Source organism: Vicia villosa, linkage group LG7 (assembly GCF_029867415.1).
Source record: "Vicia villosa cultivar HV-30 ecotype Madison, WI linkage group LG7, Vvil1.0, whole genome shotgun sequence".
Taxonomy (NCBI): domain Eukaryota; kingdom Viridiplantae; phylum Streptophyta; class Magnoliopsida; order Fabales; family Fabaceae; genus Vicia; species Vicia villosa.
In genome coordinates, this window is record NC_081186.1 from 114,817,285 (window position 1) to 114,827,797 (window position 10,513).

Below are 10,513 nucleotides of genomic sequence, written 5' to 3' on the forward strand. Positions count from 1 at the left end.
TATATTTCTAATTCAAAACAATTATAAAAAATAGTATATTATATATTTATTAAAAACAGCATATTGTTTGATATAAAAAATAGTATATTGTATATTAATTAAAAACAATATATTATTTATTTATTAAAATTACGAATATATTTTTATTTATATTATACTATCAATGAAAATAGAGTATATATTATAATATATATTATAATATATACTAAAAACAGTACATAATATTATATCATATAATTATATTTTTTTTAAAACCCAGTGTCATATTTAGCTAAAATATACATCTTCCCTGGTCAAATATACTAAAACTTCATTATAGAAAACAAATAAATTTTTTTAAAATATTCATCAAATTAAAAAAATTATTCATAATTAACTGATGCTTAATAAGGTAAATGAGTTATTCTTTTGTAGCGAGTGTTTGAAATTAATTTTTTTTGCATCTTGGTAATGCAAATGATAAGCCACGTAGATTTAAATTCATGTTTAATTGATGAGTTTTTCTAACCTATGCAACCTTGCATAGGATAAGAGACAATTAATATACCCCTTTTTTAAATATAAATTACCATATATATTATTATTTAGGTTGATCCATTAATTGGATAGGAGAGAGAAAATATAAAAGATTAATTTTCAATGCAATGTATTAATATGATAATTTATATGGAAAGAAATAATGTATTAATTGCCCTTATCCTCAATTTTGCATAGGTTAGAAAAATCCTTAATTGATTACTTTTTTATCCTTTTAATGTGCATTTTAAAATTGTAAATCATTAATTTTAAAATTAAAATTTAATGTTTTTAAAATTATTCTAATATATATTATGAAAAAAATAAATTTATATTATAATCTCTCTACCTCTCTTATTAATATTAAAATTTCACTCTATCTCTCTACCTCTCATTCTCTCTTTATTTATAATTTTAATAATTTTATACTTATAGGAATATGTTTTAAAACAAAAATTATTGTAATTATAATTATGAAGAGATATTCTTTCTACAAAATCATGGCTTGTTTAATAATATTAAAATATTACTTTTTAATTAAATAATATTATCCTACCACTCTCTTTCTAAATTTCCAAAAAAAATTCATGAACAATTGACTATAATAATAATAATAATAATAATAATAATAACAATAACAATTATATTAATATAAATAGAAATGATAACAATGATAATAATAAAATATTATCTTATTTTATATTATTTTGGATTGAATAAAAAATAATATTCAATAATTTACTTATTTAGACGTAACATAAATATATTAATAAACATCATATACAAATTTTCACAATATAATTTTTTTCATTTTAATTTTAATTATAAATTTATAAAATAAATTAATAGCTTTTAAAAATATTAGCTGTTAAAGTTTTCTCTACAAACAACTTAACAACTTTTACTTAAAAAGTTGTTTTCTAGAATTGTATAATTATATAACAAATGGTATAAATATATTTACAAAAATATTATAATACTTTGATCCTATTCTTTAAATGTTTCATTTAAATTTGAATTAAATTTTAATATATTCTATTTTAATAATTGATTATTAGTATTATTATAATAATAATTAAAATTTTCCTGATGGGTAATTCTATATAATTTTTTAGAAAAATTGGTCGAACGAGTATTTAGTAATAACACAAAATTTTAATATTATACATATCTTGATCAAAAATAGAATAATTTAGAAAAAAATTAATTCATAATTTTTAAATTAATAAATTAAATTAAAATTCTAAATATAGAGAAAAAAATAAGAGAGAGAGAGAGAGAGAGAGAGAGAGAGTAACGATACACCAAATTTATCTTGGTTCAATGCTTCTTGTCCTTACAGGGAACCTAATTTAGTTAATGGTGAATGTTCATAAAAATTTCATTGTCTTCCATTAAATATGATGAGTTTCAAGGTCTTCTTGTACAAATTTGATCACATAAATATGTTGCTGTCGCGCGCGGAAATGACACCACCTGACAGAAGGGGTGCGAAGGGGTTTCCTGGGTGTTTCTTTTGGTTATAGAAGACGCGTAACACGAACTTTTAATCTATCCTATGATGAGGAAGCGGGAAAAGATCTTAATAAACCCCAGGTTGGTAGGTGTTGGGAGCACCTGAGAGAGATTGAAGGATCAGGAGGTTGGTTATACAGAGGGAAGATATTATCACCCTAAATATCTGTAGTACTCTACGGGAGCCCTTATGTATTTTTATTTGTGGTTGGTTTGTGTTTACTGTTTACTGGGAAAGTTTTTCCTTTGTGAAAGGAGAGGGATATAGAATTGATTGAAAAGACGGGGAACCTAAATAGGTTTTTGGTTTTGTTTGTTCGCAAAGATTCTTGCGAACCTCATGCCTACATATCCCTAGAGGAAGTTAGAGCAACTGTAGTTCGGGGAACTAGTAGACAAAGATGATTGAATTTGTGTCTTGTTCAAAGCCCAAGATTGAAGCTAAAAGGTTGATCTCTAGTTAGAGAAAGAGACAGGTTGTTATTTTAACAGAGAGATATTTCACCTATTCCACCACAAACATTTGAAATGTAGCTGAAAATTTTCTTTTCATAATAAGAGATGGACCTTACTTGAATGACGCAAGTATGCCAATTACAATCTCTTAAATGAAAGAACTATTCTTCAATCATTTGGGAGGGACAACATCCTAGATAGAAATCAACAGAGCGTGCCTCTTACATTACCTAAATGGGAAAATAATTTGATAATGTTTTGTATTTTTGAATGTGATGTAATAGAAGAAATGTTTCTTCCATAGAGATGAATCATGTCTCACCTTTGGAGAGAAAATTTGAATTTTTGAATGTCTTGTACAAGGCCCAAGATTGAGGCTTTAAAAGAGAAGTTGAAACTGACTCTATTGGTGATTACTCTGCTGAGTTTATTTGACTGGAGATTTTTATCTGTTATGTACTAAGCCCATAATTAAGGCTGACTCAGAGGGGAATGAAACTTCTGAGTGATGATTTGTTTTTGTCTTGTATAAAGCCCAAGATTGAGGATGATACATCTGGGACACAACTTTGGAAATGATTTATTTATGTCTTGTATAAAGCCCAAGATTGAGGCTAACTTTGAGAGGAAACACTCTACCGAGTTTGAATTATTTCTGCCTTGTACAAAGCCCAAGATTGAGGCTGACTCACTGAGGAAAAAGTTCTGAAAGGTGAACTTTTGGAGTTTTGAGACTGTGAATGACTATATTTTTGTCTCGCACAAAGCCCGAGATTGAGGCTGACTCCACTAGGGATGACTGGGATATTGAGAGCTGAGACTTTCCATATCTCTTTCTCTGAAGGGGAAAGACTCAATACAGGGATTGAGTGAACACTTGAATGATTTTGATTGGGTGTTCTAAGAATTGAATTCTCACAGGTGTTAGCTAAAGGTAACTATGTCCTGTCCTATGCTTTTAGGAAGCCTGACAGTCCTTGTATAAAAGCTCAAAAGAAAGCTAAGGGAAAACTTCTAAGAAGCCTGTGGGCCCTTGTATTTTAAGCCCAAGAGGAGGCTACTAGAGGGTCATCGAGGATCCTTGTTATAGCACAAGAGAAAGTTATGTTGGTTTTCCTGATTTAGCTCTAAGCAAGAGGGTAAGAGGTTTCACCAGGAAATAATCCTCTTCAGGTGGATGTGCCCTATTGTCTGATCTAAGGGTTTTGAGAGGTTTCATCGAGAATAATTCCTATTTGGGGATGAAAAACTATGTTGTTTAATTAGAAGAGGCTTCATCGGGAAGTAATCCTCAATCCTGGTCATAGTCCTATAATATATATAGGTGATTTTCTTAGGGTTTTCTCTGACGGAGATCTAAGTAGGGTATATATACAGTTTATATTTGACAGATATATATATATATATATATATATATGTGACATGAATAATAGGTATAACAAATATGATGAAATATGACAGTTATAACAAGTATAATGACAAGATATGATAGATGTAATAGGTATAACATATATGATGAAATATGACAGTTATAGCAAGTATATAGTGAATGAATAATGAACAGTTATTATGAATGAATGCAGGAAAATGTTTTTGATGTTCTTTAGTTGTTTATTAAGGATTATGAATTATGAAATGAAAAGAAAGGTGTTGGGTCTTACACTCTGATCGAAGCCTAAGAAAATTGAAATTGAAAAGGTGTCAGGTCTTACACTTTGATCGAGACCTAGGAATAACTGAAATTGAAAAGGCGTTGGGTCTTACAATCTGATCGAGGCCCAGGAATAAGTGTTTATAAAAAATAGATGACAGATGTTTGATGAAGACAGATGAAAATGTTTTATTAAAAAAGAAAAGGGATGAGACTTATACTCAAGGAGAAGCCCGAAAAGATATTTACAGTAAAAAGATTTGGGACTTACAACTCAAAGAGAGGCCCAGAGATTGAAATGAAAACAGATGAAATTTTTTTTTTTTTAGAGTTTTTTTAAAATAGTTGAAGATTTTGTTGAAAACAGTTGAATGTTTTGAAAATAGATGAATGAAAGAAAAAGGGATGGGACTTATACTTAAGGAGAAGCCCAAAAAGATTAATTACAGAAAAAGGTTTGGGACTTACAACTTAAAGAAAATCCCAAAGATTATTGTTTATGAGAAACAAATGAAAGCTGTTTATTTATAAAAACAAAAGGGGTTGAGACTTATAACTCAAGGAGAGGCCCAAGAAAATTGAAATGTTTTTGAAAACAGATGGGGCTTACAGCTCAGGGAGATGCCCAAAGAATTTTGATTTGAAAGTCTTGGAGGGTTTTGTTGAACGAAAACCCTAGTCATTCGTTTAATCGAGAGTTTTGTAAAACAGTTTTAAATAACAAAGACATACTAAGTTAAGATGAAAATGGTATCCACACTTAATTAAGACTTAGGAACTTATGTTTTATTCACATGGTTATTTGAAATTAATTAGGTTTTGAAAAATCAATTTTTAAAGTATTTAAAACATACTAAAAAGGATTAATTTTAAAGCTAATAAAAATATATTGAATAAATAATATTTTTTTGTGATTTTTTGATGCAATCATGAAATATATATGATAAATGAGTAGTGTGCAAAAAATCATTTGAAAATAAATAATTTTGATTGGTTAATTAATTGAGTGAAGTTTGTGAAGAAATTGAAGAAAAATAGTGATAAAAAAAGTTTTGGTCCTCCAAAGGGTTGAACCCACGCCCTTAGGTTTACCACATAAAACTTAACTAAGTGAGCCACGCACTGGGGGTGATAGTGAATGAATACCAAATGATAATATTTGAAAACAAATGTTTTAAAATAGTTTGAAAAATAAAATGAGAAAAATGTCTGAAGGGGGATCGAACCCCAGACCTTGGGCAAGAGAGACTTTGGACACGGGCTTTGTCCACTAAGGAAGACGATGTATTCAGTTTGTAATACACACACCATTCAATATATATTAAAACACGTTCCAAGTTCAAAAAATGGCGCCACCATATTCATCTTCAACCTTAAGCTTCCATGATTTTTGAATTTCTGAACTTCCTCATTTCTCAATCAAATGAGATGATTCAAACATGAATTTCACTCGTTTTTTTACAAGGAACATGATGGTGATCTGTAATTTCATTTATTTTAAGTGTATTTTAAAATTACGCGCATGAACATGAAGAACCCTAAAACTGAATTTTTAATATGAGGGTTATTAATCTATATGCATGTACAAAGATGATGGAAACTTGTTTTAACATTTATGATGCATGGATTATAGAGTTCAAAGTTGAGCTACTAACCTTCAAAGTGAAAATTTGAAATCTTGAAATGGATGTTCCAGTTGCAAAATTATGATATGAGAAGCTTCTATGATGATTATGGAAGGTGTTTTGATGCTCACATTGACCTGGAACCTTATGAATTGCTTGCTTTGATGTGATTTTGAGTGAAGAGGAGTTCTCTATTTATATGCAAATGAAGTGAGGTAGTCTTGAGAGCAAATGAGCTTGGAGTTGAATAACTTAGTGTGTAAGTTATGAAGAATATTCCATTTTGTAATGATGAGTTTTCCTTGCCTAGTTAGGATTAAATCTTCTAACTTCTCATCCCTTTAATTACAAGTTCAAATTTGATTTTGTCAGTGATCAACTTGGCATTTGGAGATAATCTTGGTGTATCACCAATTTTGCAATGATTTCAAATTTGTAATGATTACTTTTTCACATGATAAGTGAAAAAAATGGTACTTTGATATTCTCGTGAAATGATTCAAAATGATCCACTTGTTCTTGGTTGATGATAATGCATAAACATGCGCTAATTGGATGTAGAACTTATGGAAAATTGGTGAAGAGCAAGACTAGTTAAGTTTGAAATTAGTTTTATGAAGCCTTCTTTGAAAATCCACAACTTCTTGCTCAAGTAAAATCAAATGATGTTTTAGGATTTTTTTGAAGCTTAGGTGATGTACTTCAATTCTCTTGTTGATGGCTTGAAAGATATCATCTTGGATCTTTGTGAAAAATGGCTTGGAAGTTGGTGAAAAAGTTGATAAAAAGTACTTAGAATTTTTTTTTAAGTGTTGGAAGAATGTTCACAAGCTTCTAACTTAAAAACCATTCACTTTTTGAGAAAATTTTACCTTGGCAAAGTTGTAGATCTTGATTTTCTCGTTGAAATGAGCTTTGGAACGAAAAATTTATCCAAGGGATGAAGAAGTTACGACCTTTAAAAGTTTGAATGAAGAATATGTAATTTTTCATTAAAAAGTCAAAACCCTAAAATGTTGACTTTTTTATTCTTGATTAATTTTCTTGATTTATCTTGATCAAATGTTTCTAATAACCACATATTCATGATTTTGATCCTTAAAAATCCATGGTTGACTAAATTTCCCAAAAGTCAAAGGTGGTCTCAAATAGTTGACTTTTTCCAGATGAATTGAAATCTTCTAAGTATCTGATGAATCAAACTCTTCCAATCAAATGAATGATATGAATGGATCATAATGAGGCATTGGAGATTGTTAAACCATGATTTGAGTCATGGAATTATATCTTGACTAAAAGTCAACCTCCCAAGTGAATTGGGTCAAAACCCTAATTGTGGACCAAATGAATTTTGGAAATTCTTGATCTTGAATTGAAGCACACCTTGGCTTAGACATTGATGAGGAGAATCATTTGAAGATACTTGAGCTTTTTGACTCATGTTTCTGAAGTTTGAAGTCCCTTCCAAATGAAAATCTTAACTATAGTCCTTAATGAATCAAAAACCCTAATTTGGTGCTTCTAATGAACTTGAGGCTTGAGATCATGTGGGGATGCATGAAGCATCTTGATCTCTATGATATACTGAGGATAATTTCATTCATTGATTGATCCTTTGCCAGAGTTTTCTTTGATTCTTAAGCTTCATATTTAGTAGCAATTCTTCAAATTCCACCAGGAACAACTGGAATCTGAGTCCTCAAACTAAGTTAAATCAAAGAAATTCTCAAACCTTTGGAGAAGATTTTTCTTTTTTCTTTTTGGACATTCATTACCATGATCCGAAAAGAGATTTTCTTATTAGACAAATTCAATCAAAACATTATTAGTACCTAATTATTTTCTCACAACAATCTCACACTCATAAAAGTTGAAAACTTTTCATGCCCAATATGAAGTTTAGGAAGAAATGAATTTTCAAAACAAAACCTCCCTCGAAAATAATGAAAATAAATGCATTTATATGTGCTAGAGAATAGACACAAAAGTGTTAAAATGACCTCATGACTCGAGTTAAAACCACAAGTGAGAATTCAAATCAAGTGAAAGAATGAATTTAATAAAGTAAACAAAAATATGAAATTTTAAGGCACGACTCAAATTATGATTCGAATCACACTGATTCGTGATTCATATCATGTTTTCCGAACTTGAAAGCTTGAAGAAACAACCTTCATGATTAGAATTACTAAAACACATGCTTCAAATCACACAAAACTTTGATTCAAATCATGTTTCCATAATCGGTTCCATTGGGCAAAAACACACTCATGATTTAAATCATACATATGCATGATTTAGATCATGTTTTCCAAATCAGAAAATTTTAAGAAATAAACTTCATGATTTGAATCAAAGATTTTAATGACCCGAATCATGTTTCCCCGAAGTGAAATTTTGAGAAGTATTTTTTCCATACTGTGAGTCATGCTGAATAAATTTCCTTGATTTAAATCATACATTCTTTGATTTCGATTCAATTGTGTTGACTTTGGTCAAAGGGATGTTTTGTGCATGCAAACATCATTTTCAAATATGTGTAAGTGCAAGTTATTACAAAGGGACTCGATCATAATACAATATACATATAAAATGAGCAATAAAACACCCAAATTAAACAAGGTTACACCTATGAGCAATTACAACCTAACCACCATATTGTCAAGAAGACTTCGATACGAAGAGACAGTCTCTTATTTGAATCATTGACTATGATGCCACTGATGGGTTATGAGTGAGGGGGGGGGGGGGACATTCACATTGGGTTAAGAGCAACCACATAAGTGAGAGCGATGCCACATATACATCAAAAACCTTAACTTCATTTTTTTCTAGTAACATGAGACTTCTAACTCATACTTGTATCACAATAATTTTTGTCTATCTATGAGCCATATTGTTACCAAACGATTGAACCTTACATACCAATTCACCATGTATCTTATCAAGCTTCTTGTATCTTTTGATATCCTCATTGTTGCGCGTCCACACTATTTCATATTTGGTATGAGTTTTAAAACTTTGAATAACCTATATGATCTTAAAAATTTGTATTATTTAAAATCATTATCTAGTGATTGTAAGACTTCTGCTATGGACTTCCAAATGATTCCACCATACTCTAAACTTCACTTTAGGACATTTTTTTTTTTTAAGGTTATCATTGGTTTAGTTTGACAAGTCTTAACCATAGGCATTAATGGTTGTTCCAATTTCACCCATTTTTCTTTATTATCCTTTGTGACACCTTTACTTTTGCTTACATATCTAAATATACTTTTACTGCAGTCACCTAAATTGTTACATTTTATTGTCTTCCTTGTGAGTTTTAGTAAAGGAAAAACCTTAAGCCACAACCCAGAAGAAAGTTATTTCTCCTCAATATCTTAAAACCGAGTTACATATTTTTTTAATGACAAAATTATATATTAATAATAAAGGTGAAAATCACTAAAGTACAAATAGTTTCAAAACACATGAAGTGCCTACAGGACAACAAAGGGTACAAATGAAAATCCAACAAGAAATAAACAACATAACCAAAAGAATGACAAAATAAGCAAAATAGGCAAGGAAAAGCGCCCAATCATCTAAAGACCAACCCCTTAGGATTAGGCTATAGCTCCTACTACCGTAACCACCATCAACAAGTCATAATCCACCAAGAGAATAACAAAACCACATACCATAACCTACCTCAGAACCCAGGCAAATACTCCATCCGATTTAGAAGCCAATCGGAATATGAGCATGAGTTCACCCCCGATCTACCTAAAACTCATTTTCAGGCAAAAAAACTCTTCTCCTCCACCTCTTTCACAAATTTCACATGTTCCATACATTTCATCACAATCATTTAATTTGGTGATCGATTATTCAAAATACAAAACATAAATTACTCAAACGTTTAAATTTTAAGAAGACATCGTTCTTATTTGGTACCAAATCACTGTTATGATATTCAGACTTTTATAAATCAATGACTGTTTTAAATTTTAGAAACACCCATAATCTATATTTTCTTTGTTATCCACCTCCGTAAAACTCCATATGACATATCCTAGTTTGCTTGCCATGAATTCAATTTGATTTTGAGTGGAAGATCATATACTCGTGTCCATAACTCTCCCGTGTACATATTCATATTCAAATGTTGTTTATCATAGAAGATTTTTCTAATGACAACAAAGTTCTTATCAAAGCTCTAAACCCATTTTCAACGACCCTTTCATCATCTTTCTTCAAAGAATAATCGAACATAAACAAATTTCTGTTGAAAATTTCTACTTTCACAAGTTTTTAAATCTAAAGGACTAGTTTTTACTTGCTTGAAAATTATACCATTAAAGAGACTAGTAGTGCACGACTTCCCTACTAAAGATTTCGTGAAACTTTCATCATCATACTCTGATATAACAAACAACAATACTGTTTTATTTATTTTTAAAAGAGTTCCACAATTCTCCAACTTTTCATTATTAACACATAAAAAAACCTATGAAAATTCAATCTTATTAAAGGCTTGCTATTTTAAACCATGTATTTTATCTTTTTCATTTTCACAAATTTCCTATAATTTTTCCATGAACAAGTCCATACAATGCTTTCCACTCTAGTAGGAATAACTAGTGAGAGTGACTACACACATATTGCAACGATTTAAAGTTTATTATTATTTTATTCATTGATTTATTGATAACTTGATGATTTCACTCCATATCTAAAAGCACAAGACATTGGGGATTAGATG